Here is a 20,906-nt window from a genome sequence, read left to right on the forward strand (position 1 = left end):
GCGATTGGCTGAGGCGCTCCCTGCGCTCTTCATCTGGGGACGGGCTGGCTCCAGGCCGGGCTTCTGGCGTGGCGTGCCCGGCCGTCGCGAGGGTGCCAGCCCCCAGCCCCTGCCCGGAGGGGGAGTGCTGATTCGTGGCCCCCGGCGCTTGCTCGGGGCAGATGATGGTGTGGAAGACATGCTCGAGCGCACCTGGGAGCGTCACGCTCTTCGCCAAGGATTCCTTTGAAGGGCGGCTGACGCGGTGAGCCTGCTTGGTGAGGAGCTTGCTGATGAAGACGCACGCCTTGAGGCCGAGGGCCTGCGCCTGGCTGCAGAGAGGCGCGAGCTGGAGGGCGCCATCGCCCTTGTGCGCCATCAGCGCGATCTTGACGACGCAGAGGCCAAGGCGTCGCTGGTGGCCTCTCGGGAGGCCCGATCTTGGGCCGCTGAGGAGGCCCGGGAAGCTGACCGGCGGCGAGAGGCGGCGGAGGAGCGGGCTCGAGAGCTCCTGGCCTGGTGCCACTCACTGGAGGAGCAAGTGGAGCTGCGCGAGGCAGCCCTCGCGTCAATGAAGGTGGCCTCCGGCGACCCAGCAGAGCTCCAGAAGCGTGAGGAGGCGCTGACGCTGGAAGCCGCCGAACGTACCCGCGAGTACGAGCGTCTGGAGACGAGGGAGCGCTTGGTGACACAGGCAGAGGATGATGTCGCTGCACGGGAAGCCTGTGTCCTGGAAGAGGTCGGACGTCGGGTGGCGATGGCGCGCTCGAACCTCGAGCACGAGTTCGAGGAGAGGCTGGAGTTGATCCGGGCCGAGGCTGAAGGTAGGACTGCTGCCTTAAGGGCCAAGCTGAAGGAAGCGACGCGGCGGGCTGATGCTTTTCGAGCCGCCCTTGAGGTAGCGCAAGGGGAGTCAACCACCTCCCAGGCCGAGGTGCTCCTTCTTCGCCAGCGGGTGGAGGAGGCTGAGGTCGTCTCTCGCCAGAATGCGGACGAGATACGTCAGCGGCGGATCCTGGAGCATGAGCACGACCCCATGCTCACCACGCTCCGGGAGAGAGCCAACACAGCCTTGGGCAACATCTGCGAGGCAGCTGTTGGCGAGCCACACGCAGTCAACTACGCTGACAACCTTCAGTTCTTCACCGACGTGGTGACGCAGCAGGAGGCGCGGTCAGTCAGGGCCGACAGGTTGGTGGAGGAGAGGAGCCGCGCCCTGCTCGGGCACGGATTTTCTCGCGTGATCGTGGCTGCCGACGAGGGCGGTGTGGTGAACGGCCCTGACGCCGCTGGCGGCGACGCAGACAGCGATGGCGAGTTCAGCGACGCCAGCAACGGTTCGGGTGGTGCTCCTGAGAACGCATTGGGGGATTTATCCGACTGATCATGCACCGTTCCTGTTTCCTTACCCTGCATAAATAGAACTCAGGTTTTGGCCTGATGGCTGTGAGAGCATTTTGGAGGGGGAGCCCCTCATGTAAAACTTGCGTTCTTCGTACTAGTAGACGTTACATTGCCCATGCGCCCGCGCCAAGTGGTTGGCTTAAGCGACACGCTGGTCCGCTAGTTTACCTTTGTCCCGTGCGGGCCCTGAGTTAGCCTGTGGGAGGCTGTGGTGTCCCGAGTGTTCCCTGATCGAATCCGTAGGATCTGCAGTAAAAAACCCTCCTGAGAGGACGCGGCGGCGGCAGTCTGGGCTGCGCGCAAGCTAGGCCTGACCCGGCTCGCAAGGGGCTCACGAGGGGAGGTAGCTGAGGCGAAGTGGTAACCAAAACGCGAGAAATTGCTCGAACGAGACTAAGCACCCCTTCCCCGAATGCACGCAAATCTCAAATTCGAATCCAACTTAAATCCAGTGGGGGAAAGTGACAACCAAAGGGAAAAGCAACGAAAGCAGACAAAAGGCCGCGTCCTGCACCTAATCTAGTCTTGGACGTCTTCTCACCAGCGCGGAGCTAAGTGCTGCCACTGGGCGTGGGAGGGAGCCCCAGGGCCTGAGGCCGGCACCCCTGAGACTCCGGGGCGTGTACAGCCCCACTCATTATTACGTGAGAGTGTCAAGGGCGGGGAGCTTCACAGGCACTGGGCCTTCTTCACAGGTACCGGCCTTGCTTCATATCGCCAAACGAGGGCCCCGCCTTGCGCCACACTCTAGTGCCATCAACGACGACCGGAAACCAGGACGCCGCCGATGGGGTAGAGCGGTCGCCAGCGGTTCCCCCGACGACCACGGGTCCTCCGCCAGGGGCAGGCCCTGAGGCACCTCCCCAGCAGAGGGCCTACCTCCTGAGAACACCTTGCTCCGAACGCCACGGTGGTGATGTCGGATCTTGGCCCCTCTCCTGCAGCCCCCTGCGCCCTCCTCCCGAGGGGTAGGAGACTGTGGGAGCGGGGCAGCTGCTCGCTGTGGCAACCTGCACCTCCTGCGATCCATGATTAGCGTATGCCTGCTCCTGAGGAATTAGCGGTACCCGATAATCGTTGCCTCCAGCATGGCCAGTGGGACCGTCCCGGGGCTCCTGGAAGGGCTCAGCTTCTGGCGCCTCGTCCCCCCAGCTTGGGCTGAGGAGTGAGCCTTGTTCGCCCTCGTGAGGGTGTCCTTGGTCCATCATGAGGGGCACGTATTCTTCTGGCGCCATCATCCCGAAGGCCATGCCGTAGTGCTCCGCGTGCCACGCAGCTCTACTTGACGCGCCCACCGTGGGGTGGTAGCGCGGCTGTCCACTGGGGCCGTGGGTCGCGTCGAGTCCTTCTTCTTCGCGGACTGGGAGCGGGGGCAGCGCCGCCGCCGGTCCGGTGCCGACAGCTTCGCGAGCGTTGGAGTAGCCCTGGAGCCCCCGCGCGGGCCGCCCTGGGCCTGAGATGCGAGCTGGGTGCAGAAGGGGTGAGCCCCCGAGGCGGCGAAGCCCAGGAGCTCTGCCACCCGCTCCAGCAGCACGTCGCGGCCGCCCTCTAGCAGCCTGCACTACAGCAGCTCTCGGGCCACCGTGAGCGCGGCCCTCGAGTTCGCCTGCTCCCGGCGGGTGTACGGTGTCGTGGTTGCAGCGTGATTGGAGGCCCTTGCTGCCGACCGCGCCTGCCGCGGTGTGAGAGCTGTCGAAGCCTGTCCGCGTCGCCCGCGGCCCGCAGTGCCCTGCGGACCACGAGCTGCCTGGGGCACGGGGTCGCCCGAGGCGAGCGGCTCTGCGCGGGCGGGCCACGCCGCCCATGGATCTGGGTTGCCCGCCTGGTCGACGGACATGGTGATGACGACGCGACGGGACACGAAGCGGTAGAAGGTGGATTCCGACGCACCCCTACCTGGCGCGCCAAATGTCGGATTTCGGGTTCCGGCAGACCCTTGAGGTTCGAACACAGGGGTGCGCGCGGAGATTTCGCCTTCTACCTACCTGCACCCCTCCGCCTCGCTAAGATCTAAGCTATGGAAAGAACAGCACGAGAGACACATGGTTTATACTGGTTCGGGCCACCGTTGTGGTGTAATACCCTACTCCAGTGTGTGGTGTGGTGGATTGCCTGTTGGGCTAATGATGATGAGCAATACAAGGAAGAACAGCCTCGCGAGGGTCTGTTCTTGGCTGTGGGGATGAACTCCTAGGAGGAGTTCAATCACCCTTCTCTCTCTCCGTGTGATGCTACTCGATCCGATCCCAGCTTGTTTCTGGGTTGGCCGATTCTCGATCTGCTCTACCCTGGGGTTGGCTAGTCCTATTTATAGGCAAAGGCCCTGGGCCTCTTGCCAAATATTGAGCGGGAAGGGCGCCAACAATTGGCCATTTTGGAGGGGAACATCTGGTACACTTATCTTGACTAAAGTTGGTCCTCGCCTGCCAAAGACTCTGGTGGTGACGCTGGATTGGGCTCCACAATGACTTCCTCCCTGCCGTTGGACTGGTCTTGGTCTCGTTGCATCAAAACGGGTGCCTTTGCTTGATGCTCTCGCCTGCGCTTGCTCCCTTGCACCAAAGAGGAAAGGAGGACACTGCGCGGCTGGCGCCCGCCTGGCGCCTTTGGTCGTCATGGCTTGCGTCACGGGCACCTCGTGAGGTACCCCTCCTTGATCTCTCAGCCTCCTCGCGAGCCAGCCTGATGAGGTCGTGCCTGAGGAAGCTCCGTGTCGTCCGCCCCGCGAGGCTTGGCCCCTCGCGAGGGTCTTGGGTCTGTGTTGATGAAGATGGGCCGTGCTGGGCCCCCCTTTGAGCCACGCTGCAGCCAGGCAAGTCTGGGGACCCCCGTTCCCAGAACGCCAACAATGATGAAGAAGGCGGGTCTTTATCTTCTTATAAAGGCAGTGAATGTCGAACATCCCCCCACGAGCCTTAAAACTCGCCTATTCCCCAGGAGTCGTGCGAGTGGCACTGTTGGATTACCCAAATCCGTATTGATAAGAATCCCGCAATAAGGGGACACGATCTCTACTTTGACAAGACGTGTCAATGAATACTGCGTCTCGAAACGCGAGGCGGGAGGCTGAAAAACAGTTCAAAATAATAATAAGGCCGGAACACAATACCTTGCCGAAAAAGTTGTCAGAAGACATAACCTATTTTTGTTTAAGTATTTTGCCCTCGCGGTTCAGGGTTGTAACTATTGTATAGACCCGGATATAGTTCTTTTGATGCCGAAGACAATCTGCGCGACGGACACATCGTCATTGAAGCCTAGTTCAGGGGCTACTGAGGGAGTCCTGGATAAGGGGGTCCTCGGGCGTCCGGGCTATGTGACGTCGGCCGGACTGGTGGGCCATGAAGATACAAGATGGAAGGTTTCCCCCCGTGTCCGGATGGGACTCTCCTTGGCATGGAAGGCAAGCTTGGCGTTCAGATATGAAGATTCCTTTCTGTGTAAACCGACTCTATACGGTCCTAGTCCCCTCCGGTGTCTATATAAACCAGAGGGTTTAGTCCGTAGAGGCAATCATAATCATACATGCTAGACATCTAGGGTAAAGCCATTACGATCTCGAGGTAGATCAACTCTTGTAACCCCTATACTCATCAAAGTCAATCAAGGAGGAAGTAGGGTATTACCTCCATTAAGAGGGCCCAAACCTGGGTAAACATCGTGCCCCTGCCTCCTGTTACCTTCGATCCTTAGACGCACAGTTCGGGACCGCCTACCCGAGAACTGCCGGTTTTGACACCAACACTAGGCAATTCTTTTTCATGAAGATTTCTACCAAACTTGGAAAAATTAAACTCATGGGACTCATTACCAAAACTAACACCTATAGTTTGTTTCTCACAATCTATTCTAGCATTAACGGTGTTCAGGAAAGGTCTACCAAAGTTAATGGGACAAAAGTCATCTTGTGGGGAACCAAGAACAAGAAAATCAGTAGGGTATTTTATTTTCCCACACAAGACTTCAACATCTCTAACAATCCCAATCGGTGATATAGTGTCTCTATTAGCAAGTTTAATAGTAACATCTATTTCTTCTATCTTTGCGGGTGCTATGTCATTCTAAATTTCTTGATATAAGGTGTAAGGAATAGCACTCACACTAGCACCTATGTCACATAAACCAAGATAACAGTGATCTCCTATTTTAACTGAGATGACGGGCAGGCCAACAACAGGTCTATGTTTATCTTGTTTATCAAGTTTGGCAATTCTAGCAGCTTCTTCGTAGAAGTAAATAACATGCTCAGCCATATCTTCTTCTAAGAGATCTTTAACCATAGCAATACTAGGTTCTACTTTAATTTGTTCATCATGTTTAGGTGTTCTAATATAGCTTTTGTAAACAACAGTTGAAACTTTAGCATGTTCCTTTATCCTAACAAGGAAAGGTGGTTTCTCTATATAAGCAGAACGAATAAGTAGATAAACATTATAAAGTATAGTTTCTTCTTTAACTAGTACCGGTACTTTGGTTTCTTCTTTAACAGGTGGGTGATATTTAAACCACTTCTCTTTAGGGAGTTCAACATGAGTAGCAAATGATTCACAAAAGGAGTCTACTATCTCAGAGTCAAGTCCATATTTAGTGCTAAACTTTTGAAAAGCATCGGTATCCATAAAAGATTTAATACAATCATACTTAAGTTTAATACCTGACTCTTTAGCTTCGTTATGTTCCCAACCTTCAGAGTTGCATTTAATTCTTTCCAAAAGATACCACCGAAATTCAATAGTCTTCTTCATAAAAGTACCAGCACAAGAAGTATCAAGCACGGTTTGATCATTACGAGAAAGCCGAGCATAAAAGTTCTGGATAATAATTTCTCCAGAGAGCTCATGATTGGGGCATGAATATAACATCGACTTAAGCCTCCCCCAAGCTAGAGCGATAAATTCTCCTCCACGAGGCCAAAAATTATATATATAATCCCAATCACGATGAACTAGATGCACAGGATAATTTTTTTGGTGGAACTCCAATTTCAAATGATTCCAATTCCAAGATCCAATATCATCGCATAGCCTATACCATGCCAATGCTTTTCCCTTCAGAGTTAAACGGAAAACCTTTTTCATAACTTCATCCATGGGTAGACCTGGAAGCTCAAACAATCCACAAATTTGTTCTACATATATCAAGTGCATATCAAGATGTTCGGTTCCATCTCCTGCATAAGGATTAGCTAGAAATTGTTCTATCATACCTGAAGGAATTTCATATTCAATATTTTCAGTAGGTGAAGTAGGTTGAGGGGTAATTAATTGTGGTTTCGGACGAGGTGAAGATACCCCGAACAAACCCCTCCAAGTATTTTTTTTTCCATAGTAACAAGTGACAATAAATTTCAGCATACTATATAAATGTTTCCTTACCAAAGGCGCTTCACTCCCTGCAACGACGCCATAAAATAGCCTTGATGAACCACAAGTATAGGGTATCAATTGTAGCTCTTTCCGATAAGTAAGAGTTTCGAACCCAATGAGGAGCAGAAGGAAATGACAAGTAGTTTTCAGCAAGGTGATGTCTGCAAGTGCTGAAATTGTAAGTAGCAGAGTAGTTTGATAGCAAGATAACTTGTAACAAGCAAGTAATGATAGTAGTAACAAAAGTGCAGCAAGGTATCCCAATCCTTTTGAGGCAACGGACATGCCAAAACAGTCTATTATAATAAACAAAGTGTTCTTGAGGGTACACGGGAATTTCATCTAGTCACTTTCATCATGTTGGTTTAATTCGTGTTCGGTACTTTGATAATTTGATATGTGGGTGGACCAGTGCTTAGGTGTTGTTCTTACTTGAACAAACCTCCTACTTATGATTAACCCTCCCGCAAGCATCCGCAACTACGAGAAAAGTATTGAGAATAAATTCTAACCATAGCATTAAACTTTTGGATCCAATTGATCCCTTACGAAATAGCACATAAACCGGGGTTTAAGCTTCTGTCACTCTCGCAACCCATCATCTAATTGCTACTCCACAATGCATTACCTTAGGCCCAAACATGGTGAGGTGTCATGTAGTTGACGTTCACATGACACCACTAAGGGAATGGAAACATACATACTATCAAAATATAAAACACATATCAAGTTCACATAATTACTTGCAACATGATTTCTCACGTGACCTCAAGAACAAAAGTAACTACTCACAAATAATAATCATGCTCAAGATTAGAGGAGTATTAAATAGCATAATGGATCTGAACATATAATCTTCCACCAAATAAACCATATAGTAATCAACTACAAAATGTAACCAACACTACTAGTCACCCACAAGTACCAATATATAGTTCCGGTAACAAGATTGGACACAAGAGATGAACTAGGGTTTGAGAGGAGATGGTGTTGTTGAAGATGTTGATGGATATTGCCCTCCCCAAGATGGGAGAGTTGTTGGTGATGATGAGGACGATGATTTCTCCCTGCAGGAGGGAAGTTCCCCCGACGGAATCGCTCTGCCGAAGGGCAAAAGTGCTTCTGCACAAGTTCCGCCTGGAGGCAACGGCGCTTCATCCCTAAAGTCATCTCCTTATTTTTTTTCTAGGTCAAAATGACTTATATACCATAAGATGGGCACCGGACGTGGGCCGAGGAGAGCACAACCCACCAGGGCGCGCCTGGGCTCCCTGGCACGCCCAGGTGGGTTGTGCCCACCTGGTGGGGCCCTCTGGTACTTATTGGCTCCAATAATTCATAAATATTCCATAAAAAGTCTGCGTGAACTTTTAGCTTGTTTGGAGTTGTGCAGAATAGGTAGCCTGACGTAGCTTATCCAAGTCCAGATTTCCAGCTGCCGGAATTCTCCCTCTTGGTGTGTACCTTGCAAATTAAGAGAGGAAAGGCATTAGAATTACTCCAAAAAGCATTATTATGGATAAAAACATCATAAATAACAGTAAGAAAACATGATGCAAAATGGACGTATCAGGCTTCTCTCTTGAAAGAACACATACAGTGGGTTAAAAAATTACTGTTGAGCAATTGATAGAAAAGCGCATAGTTATGACCAAGGTAGTCAGAATCCCGACTCGACTGCTAGAATCCTACGACTTCACGACCCTATGGAAGCATGTCGATCCGAATCCCACTATGAATCCAGACTAGGTAGAGTCCATGTTGAGTCACGATCCAAATCATAAAATCATGTACAATCCCGACTATGCTATGGACCATGTCCGATTCTACTAATTTATCTAAGTCGGTTGTTTAGTTGTAGAAGAATAGTTCCATCATCCAAACCCATTTTCATATACCTCATGGACCTTTATTCCCCTCCCAAGCGCAAACGCTCAGCCGCCGACACTATTGATCTAGCTCTCAAAAACCCTAGATCAAAATTGAGGATCAGCCTTGTCGACAGATGGAATTGGTGTGAAAAGGAGGATGCTTCAAGACTGATTGGAGAAGGATAGCAAGACCTTTCAAGGTTTAGCACTGCAAGTAAGATAGACAAGTGATCGACTATTCACGGACTCTAAAAAGAACCTAAGTAAATTTCCTGCATCGAAGGCTTAAATGTTCTATATATTTCCCTCTCATATATGTTCCATACATGGGAGCTAGATGGTAGGTTAGCCATAAAAAAGTGGAATACAACTGGCATTGATGTGTACGTTCTTTGCTCCATATTTAGTGTCAAAACTCTATAGAACCTATATAAATTTCTTGTGTGCATACAAAATATCCTATTTGAGTAAATCTAGTAGAATCCTCGGTTCCATGACTCGATCTTATGACTCGATTCTGTCTAAGGAAAATCGATCCAACTCCGAATCCCGACTCTGACTACCTTGGTTATGACGGTATCTAACACAATGATCATGAATATAGGCATCACGTCCGTGACAAGTAGACCGACTCCTGCCTGCATCTACTACTATTACTCCACACATCGACCGCTATCCATCATGCATCTAGTGCATTAAGTTAACAAGAACGGAGTAACGCCTTAAGCAAGATGACATGATGTAGAGGGATAGATCCAATAAATATGGTAAAACCTCCATATTTTTATCCTTAATGGTAAAAATACAAATACATGCCTCGCTACCCCTTCTGTCACTGGATGAGGACATCGCAAGATTGAACCCAAAACAAAGCACCTTCCCCATTGCAAGATAGATCAATCTAGTTGGCCAAAGCAAATCAATAGATCAGAGAGAAATACAAAGCTATCTTAATTATGCATAAAAGAGTTGAGGGAAGACTCAAATAGTATTCACAGATAATCTGATCATAAATCCACAAATCATCAGATCTCAACAAATGCACCGCAAAAGAAGATTACATCGAATAGAACTCCAAGAACATCGAGGAGAGCATTGTATTGAAGATCAAAGAGAGAGAAGAATCCATCTAGCTACTAGATATGGACCCATAGGTCTCTGGTAAACTACTCACACATCATTGGAAGGGCAGCAAGGTTGGTGTAGTGGCCCTCCGTGATTGATTCCCCCTCCGGCGGAGTGTCGGAAAAGGCCCCAAGATGGGATCTCACGAGAATGGAAGCTTGCGGCGGCGGAAAAGTATTTTTGGTGTGCCCTCCTGTATAAGGGGAATATTTGGGCATTTATGGAGCTCGGATTAGGGTTGGAGGAGTCCCAGGGGGCTCACAAGCTCATAGGGTGCCCCTAGGGCATGCCTGGTGAGCTTGTCGCTCACCCGTGGCTCTTTTGGCCTTCTCCTAAAGCTTCGTGGGTGTCTTCTTGTCCAAGAAAAATCGTTAAAAAGTTCCGTTCAGTTTGGACTCCATTTGGTATTGATTTTCTGTAGAAGACAAAAACAAGGAAAAAATAGCAACTGACATTGGGCACTAGGTTAATAGCTTAGTCCCAAAAAATGATATAAAATAGCATAATAATGCATATAAAACATCCAAGATGGATAATATAATAGCATGGAACAATAAAAAATTATAGATAGATTAGACGTATCAGTGGCTGACTTGTGGGCCTACTAAGTTGACGCGTATGTAGGGCTTTGTCAACTTAGTCAACAAATGATTCTAACAGCTGGACCGTCGGATGTTAATCCAACAGCCGTGCTGCTACTTCAACCTCTGATCTTCTTGCTCCAGCCACCCAAACCAGTGCCTGTGGGCCCGCCTGCTCCTGCCTCCCGTGGGCGGCAGTGCAGCCTCGTAGGCCTCACCGCCCCACCCTAACCCCACCGCTGGCCAGGCCTTCCCTCTAATCACCCAGACCCCTGTTATTTTCTGGCAAAGTCAGCCTCACCCCGCAACCGACCAGTCAGCCCTCATACTCCCCTCCGCGTGGGCATCCACTCTGTGGCTTCGACGGCTCAGGGTCATTCCCTTCCCGGGCCTCGCCGTCGTCCATCGCGTTGGTCCTCTCGGCGTGGTCAACATGGTCAACAAACAACAGCCATCAGAAGAGGGATGTAAGTGGAGAGGCTGATAGCAGGGACCCAAGCAAATAAGTGCCTCCTTATTACGCGAAAAAATGATTTCTCATGCTAACGGCTGGGACCGGCCGACTATATCTTCACACAGAAGGAAGTGCCTCCTTTTTATGCAAAAAAAAACTATTCATCCCGATGACAGCTGGGACCCGACATATTTGGTGGTTAACTTGTGGGCCTACTAAGCTTACGCGTACGCACGACTTTTTCAACTTAGTCCACAAATGATTATGGGAGCTGGATCATTGGATGTTAATCCCACAGTCGTGCTGCTTCTTCAACCTCTAATCTTGCTCATGTCTATCCTAGGCGGAGTGCTGCCGCGTAGGCCTCCCGACCCGCCCTACTCCCATCGCTGGCCTGGCCATCCCTCTACTGACCCACACCTCCTGTTATTCTCCGACGACGGCAGACAAACCAGTAAATCCTCATACTCCTCTCCGTGTGGGAAACAACTTCTGAGTCTTCCTCGGCTCCTTGTCATTCCCTTCCTAGGCCTCCTCATCATCCACTATCTTGGTGCTCTCGGCGCATCATGGTCAACGTGGTCAACGAATGGCATCCATCGGAAGAGGACTGTACGTGGAGAGGCTGACAACTGGGCCCACGGCCGCACGCAAGGAAGCGCCTCATTATTAAGCGCAAAATAATGATTCCTCCACCTGACAGTGGGGACCCACTGGAAGGTCCTCTATATTTCGTGAAAAAACGTTTCCTGTGACAGTTGGGACCCACTAGCTACATCTTCGCATAGAAGGAATTGCCTCCTTAGCCCCTGACAGCTGGGACCGACCATGTCGAAGCATACGTAGTGTTATCCTGGTCGCAAATGTGTACGTACGTAGCGGTCGATCGGTCTCTCTGCAGCGATGAATCGTGGCAGAGTAAGGAGCGACACATGTCATAGTAGAACTGCCGTCACTTAGTTGCATCTATATATATCGTGTACATGTACGTACAACCACACTGCAAGAAAGTAAATACAGCTACATACGCACATGTGAGCGGGGTCTCGAACTCGTACAACGATGATGTCCTATTCATCGGCAACCAACCGTCTGGGTCGGAACAAAGGAAACAATGTTGTGTTCATCGGGAGGCAACCGACTGAGTCGGAATACGTCCTGTTCATTGGGAGCCAACCGGCTTGGATGGAACAGCCGAAACGAGTCTGGTGTACCGCAAAAATAGAGGAAACGACCTTCTGCTCAGCCGCATACGGTTGAAATGGGGTACTGTTCATCAGGAAGGGTCTGGCGTACTACAAAGCGGAGGAAACGGAATGTTGTTCGAGTGCCTACGGTCAAAACGGGGTCCTGTTGATCGGGAGGGGTGTGGCGTACCGCAAAACAGAGGAAACGAGCTTCAGTTTGAGCGTTTGCGGTTGAAATGGGGTCATGTTCATCGACAGGGGTGTGGCATACCGCAAAACGGGACTCCACGGGCTACTGTTCATACACCATCTACTGCCTCGCTCCAGCCTCCACGGGCTATTGTTCATCCACCATCAACTTCCTCCAGCCTCCACCTGCTACAGTTCATCCATCGCGTCTTCCTCCTGCCTCCACCTGCTACTATTCATCCACGGGGTTACTGTTCATCTGGCCTCCACCGGCTACTATTCAACCAGCCCTCCAAGGGGTCATGTTCCTCCACCGCCAATCGGCTCGGGTGTGTAGCGGCCTCCTCGGGCTCCTGTTCATCCAGCGGCAATTGCCTACTACCGTGGGCTCCCGTTCATCCAACACCCACTGGGAACTGTTCATCCAACCCCCAACAATGGTCACTGTTCATCAAGAGGCAGGTTTGATCGACTTCATTTAGCAGCAGTAGTGAAGGAATCGCTCAAGATCAGTTAGCAATGAAGGAATCGCTCGATTTCAGTTAGCAGACAAGGGATCGATCTCTCCGGTTCAGTAATGTAGCTAGTGCAATTGCTCGGGTTCAGTAAGCGAACACCTCGCTCGTGTTCAGTTAGAGCCCAACGCCTCGCACACATGCGCGCGTACCTATACGAGAGAAACACACAAACCTCTGTGCATCACTCGGCCTAGACCACCCACCGTAACCGGGAAATCCCCGAAATTTTCCTCGCCCTCGCTTCAACCACGGTATTTTCCGTCATGGACAGCCCAAAGAATGTCATGCACGTGCGTCCCCAGCCTGCCCAGGACGAAAAGCCCATTTTCTGTCATGATTTTTTCTCATAGAAGTAGAAGGCCACCACATCTATGATGATATGTGTTTTGTCACAATTATCATCATAGAAGTGTCATAACCATGACAGAAAAAAAAATTTGGGCCAAATTGTCACAGATGTGTCTTTTTTGTAGTTCTACCCACCGTCGACCACCCAGTGGAGCTCTCTACCTTCGTTAGTCCATGCCATGGACCTCTTCCCCTCTGTCCAGACACCATCGCGCCCTAATCTCCCACTGTGATCATACCCCTGAGCTAGCTAACACAGTCGACACCCCCACCCGGCCTCGATTTGATCCTTCGCTGATAACCCACAAGTATAGGGGATCAATTGTAGCCTCTTTTGACCCCTCCCAGAGGTGGAAATAATTGTCATCATCATCACCAACAACTCTCCCATATTGGGGAGGGCAATCTCCATCAATATCTTCAACAACACCATCTCCTCTCAAACCCTAGTTCATCTCTTGTGTTCAATCTTGTTACCGGAACTATAGATTGGTACTTGTGGGTGACTAGTAGTGTTGGTTACATCTTGTAGTTGATTACTATATGGTTTATTTGGTGGAAGATTATATGTTTAGATCCATTATGCTATTTAATACCCCTCTGATCTTGAGCATGATTATTATTTGTGATTAGTTACTTTTGTTCTTGAGGTCACGGGAGAAATCATCTTGCAAGTAATCATGTGAACTTGATATGTGTTCGATATTTTGATAGTATGTATGTTGTCATTCCCTTAGTGGTGTCATGTGAACATCGACTACATGAAACTTCACCATGTTTGGGCCTAAGGGAATGCATTGTGGAGTAGCAATTAGATGGTGGGTTGCGAGAGTGATAGAAGCTTAAACCCCAGTTTATGTGCTATTTTGTAAGGGACCGATTTGATCCAAAAGTTTAATGCTATGGTTAGAATTTATTCTTAATACTTTTCTCATAGTTGCAGATGCTTGCGGGAGGGTTAATCATAAGTAAGAACAGAACCTAAGCACCGGTCAACCCACATACCAAATTATCAAAGTAGCGAACACAAATCGAACCAACATGATGTAAGTGACTAGATGAAATTCCCGTGTACCCTCAAGAATGCTTTGCTTATTATAAGATACCGTTTTGTCCTATCCTTTGCCTCAAAAGGATTGGGATACCTTGCTCCATACTTGTTACTACTATCGTCACTTGCCCTTTACAAGTTACCTTGCTATCAAACTACTCGCTACTTACAATTTCTGCACTTGCAGACAATACCTTACTAAAAACTACTTGTCATTTCCTTCTGCTCCTCGTTGGGTTCAAAACTCTTACTTATTGAAAAAAGCTACAATTGATCCCCTATACTTGTGGGTCATCAGATGAGATCAAGCTTATCGAACCTGTAGGAGAACCACACAATACTATGTAAACGGTACCTTCACACAAAGAACAAATACTTGCAACCCGACGTGTAAGAGGGGTTGTCAATCCCTCCTGGGTAAAAGATGGATAATTTTGTAGTAGACTGGATAAATAGATCTTGCGGAAATGTGAGATAAAATAAATAACAAAAAATGGCAGCAAGGTATTTTTGGGTTTTTGGAATAATAGATCTAAAAATAAAAGCAAATAAAATAGATCTCAAAGCAAATATGATAAAGAATAGACCCGGGGGCCGTAGATTTCACTAGTGGCTTCTCTCAAGAAAATAGCATACAGCGGGTAAACAAATTACTGTTGGGCAATTGATAGAACTTCAAATAATTATGACGATATCCAGGCAATGATCATTATATAGGCATCACGTCCAAGGTTAGTAGACCGACTCCTGCCTGCATCTACTACTATTACTCCACACATCGACCGCTATCCAGCATGCATCTAGTGTATTAAGTTCATGGAGGAACGGAGTAATGCAATAAGAATGATGACATGATGTAGACAAGATCTTTTCATGTACGAATAGACCCCATCTTGTTATCCTTAATAGCAACGATACATACGTGTCATGTCCCCTTCTGTCACTGGGATTGAGCACCGTAAGATCGAACCCATCAGAAAGCACCTCTTCCTATGGCAAGAAAAATCGATTTAGTCGGTGTCGGTGTCAAAACCGGCGGATCTCGGGTAGGGGGTCCCGAACTGTGCGTCTAGGCCGGATGGTAACAGGAGGCAGGGGACACGATGTTTTACCCAGGTTCGGGCCCTCTTGGTGGAGGTAAAACCCTACGTCCAGCTTGATTAATATTGATGATATGAGTAGTACAAGAGTAGATCTACCACGAGATCAGAGATGCTAAACCCTAGAAGCTAGCCTATGGTATGATTGTATGTTATGATTGTTGTCCTACGGACTAAAACCCTTCGGTTTATATAGACACCGGAGAGGGTTAGGGTTACACAAGGTCGGTTACAAAGGAGGAGATATCCATATCCGTATTTCCTAGCTTGCCTTCCATGCCAAGTAGAGTCCCATCCGAACACGAGACAAAGTCTTCAATCTTGTATCTTCATAGTCTAACAGTTCGGCCAATGGAGATAGTCCGGCTGTCCGGAGACCCCCTAATCTAGGACTCCGTCAGTAGCCCCTGAACCAGGCTTCAATGACGATGAGTCCGGCGCGTAGTATTGTCTTCGGCATTGCAAGGCGGGTTCCTTCTTCGAATACACCGAAGAAGAATTTGAATACGAGGATAGTGTCCGACCCTGCAAAATAAGTTCCACATTCCATCGTAGAGAGAATAATATTTTCGCAGATCTAATTTGCTGGCTTGTTTTGGCAGCATGACGTTATGTCACGGCCCGGCAATTATTCGAACCGTTTCTTTTAACCAGCCCCGCGCATAATGCGAGGCAGTTTTTCGACACATCTTGTCAAAGCAGAGATCGTGTCCCCTTATTACGGGATTCTCATTAATACGGGTGTGGGTAACCCAACCGCGCCATCAATTGCGGCGCTTGGGGGATAAGCGAGTTTTACCAGGCAAGTGGGGACGCTTAGTTTCGTCCGCCCATATAAAGGGATAAGGATTCACCTTTCTATCCACGCCTTCTTCCTCCCTTATCCATCCGTTTTCGCACACTCGAGCTCTAGCGCCCAAGTCCGCACTTCCCACCTCGACCTTCTCCAATCATGTCCAGAGCGGGAGGCAAGTGGATGGTATCCTCCGTCACGGAGGGAGACATCAAGAAACTGAGGAGAGCCGGATACCTACCCGACGACATCGCACACCGGCTCCCAGATGAGGGGCAGCTCATCCCCACCCCCAGGCCCCATGAGAGGGTAGTATTCCTCACCCATTTCCTCCGCGGTCTGGGGTTCCCTCTCCATCCCTTCGTCCGGGGGCTCATGTTTTATTATGGCCTGGATTTCCACGATCTGGCCCCGAACTTCATCCTCAACATCTCGGCGTTTATTGTCGTGTGCGAGGCCTTCCTCCGCATCAAGCCCCACTTCAGCTTATGGTTGAAGACCTTCAATGTCAAGCCAAATGTGGTGGCGGCCGCCAGGCGGAGTACGGAGGCGCCATGGTGGGCAAGATGCCCAACATAACATGGCTCGAGGGCTCCTTTGTGGAAACCATAAAGGGGTGGCAATCGGGGTGGTTCTATATCACCGAGCCGCGCGACCCCGCATGGGTAGCGGCCCCCGAGTTCCGATCTGGCATCCCCATGTGGCTCACCTCCTGGAAAGAGAAGGGCATGTCCTGGGGTAATTCAAAAGAGCTGACCGGACTCCAAACATGTATTCAAAACATGGTGGACAAGAAGCTCAAGCTTGTCAATGTAGTCCAAGTTATGCTCATCCGCCGGATACTCCTGTGCCAACAACGGGAGTTCAACTTGTGGGAGTTCAATCCGGCGCAGCACCAAACTCTGAACAGGCTCTTCGACACGACTCATGAAGACGCCTGGAGGGTGTTGTTCAAAAGTGCTGAGGTCCCTCCCCTTATTACTGAGGACCGCGGATTCAGCGCGAAGCGCCTAGCCAGTGCGGTAAGCTATTTTACCTTTCACAGGATAATTATTTTTTATATAGATTGGCTCTATGCAGGATCTAAACTCCCGTACCTTTGACAGGACTGGCAGAAGATGGCCGGACAGATCGACTGTCCGGCTCCTTTGCCCGAAGGCCCCACAGACGCTCTTCTGGCGAAGATGCTGACTCCGGCCCCTTATAAGGTGCCGGAGAAGACCAAGAAGGCCAAGGGAACCCGAAAGAGTTCCCGATGCCAGGCGTCGTCGGACTCACCGTCCGATGACTCTGCGGTGCACTCTTCCCCTGAAGACGAGGAAGAGGAAGAAGAAGATGCTCCCCCACTGACTGGGGGAGACAAGAAAAGGAAGGCCGCCCCAACCGGGGAGGCCGGAGGGTCCAAGAAGGGAAGGACTCTCCTTCCGGACAACTCCACCGCCGCCGATGAAGGCGAAGACGAGTGGTTGCCCAGGGCCAAGCCCCCGAGGAGATCGTAAGTATTCGGATACCAGAGTAACTCCTAGGATTCCTTTGTCGCACTGCTTTCCCTAACACCGAACGCAATTATGCAGGCCGCCACGAGCCAGTATCGATGTATCACCGGACGGCTCCTTGGGCTTGTCGGACATGGATAGCAATCCAGTACCGACCGCCACCTCCCCTCATCCTGCCGACGATGCCAAGGTGTTGTCTCAAGAGGCACCGGATCGAGGGGAGATAGTCCCGAAGGCGCCTCAAGGCGACCTTACGGACTCCGGGAGCCGAGGGGATGGGGCCCCCGAGAGCTCCGAGTTCGGCCCTCAGCCGAACACCGTGCCAGACCCTCCAGCGGTTCCGGGCTCGGGCAGGCGGTCTCCTTCTAAGAGGGGCAAGACGCCTGTGCCGGTGACCTCTGTCCATCCAGAGGCACCGGACAATCTGCTGGAAGCGCTTCGCAGCGCTTCCATCGACGAGGAGCACCGCACTATCATGAGTGCGGTGATCCAGAAGGTTCGGTCCGCCAAGAGCGGATTGACTGAAGCCTGTGCCAGCCTTCTAACAGGCTTTGAGGTAAGTGTTTTAAAATGTACTAGAAATATTACCGCATAGACAGTAGCCCCTGATTCTTTGTTCGGTGTTCACAAAGAAAAGCCGAACAGAGGATCAAATAATATCGCAGGAGTCTAATATAAGTATGTCAATATGCATATGCAGGCTTCGCTGCTGGCGTCCGCCGCACTAACTGCGGAGGTTGCCGTACTGAAGCAGGACCTCGAGGGGTCCAAGAAAGAGCTCGGCCTTGCCAAGAGGCAGCTCGAGGAGAACAAGGGTAAGTAATACCCCCTCTATAGATATGAATATATAAAATGGGACGCGATTGCAAAATGACAGGATCATTGTATGTTTGCCAGGGGCCATGACCGAGGTGGCGACCCTGAAGCAAGGAGCGCACCGAGCGAGAGAAGCACGAGGCTCGGGTGGATGAGGTGCAGCAAGAGCTCCAGGCTCTTGTGGCGAAGCACGAGGCGTTGGAGCTTGACTCCAAGACGCGGGCGTTTGAGCTTGCCGCAGCATTCGAGAGTGTAAAAAGTGCCAAGGCCGAAGCCCAAAAGGCCCTCCAAGAGATCCACACAATGAAGAAGATAGCGGCGGGCAAGGCTTTTCTATATGCAAAGCAAGCATGTAAAAGTAAATTACCGATTACTTACCCAGATCCGGAGCTCTTCAGGAGCATTCGCATATTTTCCCCGCAGTGTGTCCGATGCCGCACAATTTTACCAGGCCGAGGACGGAAGCTCGACGGAGAAGTTGTTCTGGTCTCAGTATGCTGAGGTTGAACATCCGGTGCCAATGAGCGACCAGCTGAAGCAGATGGTCGAGCTACATAAGGCGGCCGATCAGGCCATGAAGAACTTTATAGTCTGGTTGTGGCCTGGCGACGCCCTTCCGAACAGCTTTTTCGGCCTGGTGAGGCAGCTCGTGGATGCCTACCCGCGGCTGGAGGTCATCAAGCGATCTGTCTGCATTGAAGGTGCACGCCGGGCTTTTGCCCGTGTGAAATTGCAGTGGGTCAAGCTAGACGACGTGAAGCTGATCAAGGAGGGGCCGCCAGAGGGCAAGGAGCACCACCACCCCAAGATGTACTACGAGGGTGTTCTGCCGGGCGCCCGTCTCATCGCGGACGAGTGTTCGAAAGATGTAATATTTGAATGAGACTTGCTCGTTTTATCCTATATGTATGAAAACTTGTTTCATATGCGCTATGCAACGCTTGTTGGAATTTAAAATATTACCTTCTGTTTGGCTGTTTATCCAATCTGAGAGATGGCTAATCCTCGGCTTCTACCCCCATGCCACGAGTACTGGGGTGTTCGAGATAAACCTGAGCACTCTTGTTCCCATGTTTGGGTCCTTCGAGGGAGGTGCTCAGCACAACGAACAAGGAAACCGGACTAATAATGCTTTATCACTCTCACTTAGCCATAGAATTCTATAATTTTAAATTTCGGCGAAGCCCCTGGTATTCGGAAGGCCGAATTCGGGGCGCGATACACGCCTGTAAGCCGGACAGGGCCGGCCCCTCGCCCTAAGCGGCATAAGTCTTTAGGGACTCGAAAAACCTCGCCGAACAGCGACCAGTCTCTCGCCTTATCATGACAGACAGTTTTAGCTTTCTCTACTGAGGTGCTCAGCCCGGCAGAACCGGGGCACAATCGCTGTAGTTCTCCTAGCACTACCTTAGCTGATAGAGCGGAACGTAAGGTACCAAAACATAGGAGCCGGGCAAACCCAACATTTGACCAAAGACATGATTCGGAGCTGATGCATATAATGCTATAAGTTCGGGGTGCCGCACTTGTGAAAGTGTTCGGACTTTTCACACCGCATTGTGGGGTACGTAAGCCCCTGGTGTATTGGCCGTACCAGAGTGTACGGTTGCAAGGCATCATTAATGAACACATCGATATATATATATATATATATATATATAACAAGAATGCAATAATAGTTGTAATGTCATGCATTGTTTATTGAAAAATTGCGTTACAGCAGAGTGATACAGATAGTGCGATAAGAAAATAGTAGGACTATGTCCCTTCCAAGGGCAAGCTGAGGAATGATATGAAATCGAATATTTCGCTCGTTACTGTAATCAACCTGGGAATTCTGTGGTATGACGTAGCTGTTTGCCTCCTTGGTTGCTGCATCATGTGTTCGGCAATAGTGATGCCGAACAGTGTTTCCAGAGATTAAGGTCCTAAAAGAAAAAGAAAAATAACAAACCGGAAGCCCCTAGTGTGGTTTAAGCCGCATTTTGGGGAGTGCCGCAGTTGTGCCCCCCTCCCCTCCGGTGCCCATGGTATTTTTTAATGCGTAATTATGTACGCGCGGCACGAATATCGCCGTTGGGCTGGGATTGGGGTGGCCGCCGTATTGCTACGCGAGCTCAGATCGCGCCAGGCGGTCTATTTGCCGATGGCCCCGAGCGCGCTTGAAGGTGTCCGGGCTATGAAGCGCCGAACTGGTTGATTGCCTTGAGAGGCTGCTTTGCGCTTCTGCTGCGAGGGCCGCAGTGTGCTCCTCAGTTCGAAGAGAGCGCTCTGTGTTTCCATTGACTGTAATAACTCCGCGAGGTCCTGACATCCTGAGCTTGAGGTATGCATGATGCGGTACCGCATTGAATCTAGCGAATGTGGTTCGCCCGACCAGAGCGTGATAACCACTGCGGAACGGGACTATATCGAAGATTAACTCTTCGCTTCGGAAATTATCTGGGGATCTGAAGACCACTTCTAGTGTAATTGAGCCTGTGCAACGGGCCTCTACACCTGGAATGATGCCCTTAAAGGTCGTTTTCGTGGGTTTGATCCTTGAGGGGTCTATACCCATTTTGCGCACTGTGTCCTGATAAAGCAGGTTCAGGCTGCTGCCGCCGTCCATAAGGACTCGAGTGAGGT

The sequence above is a fragment of the Triticum urartu genome, chromosome 7 (assembly GCF_003073215.2).
Source record: "Triticum urartu cultivar G1812 chromosome 7, Tu2.1, whole genome shotgun sequence".
NCBI classification, from domain to species: domain Eukaryota; kingdom Viridiplantae; phylum Streptophyta; class Magnoliopsida; order Poales; family Poaceae; genus Triticum; species Triticum urartu.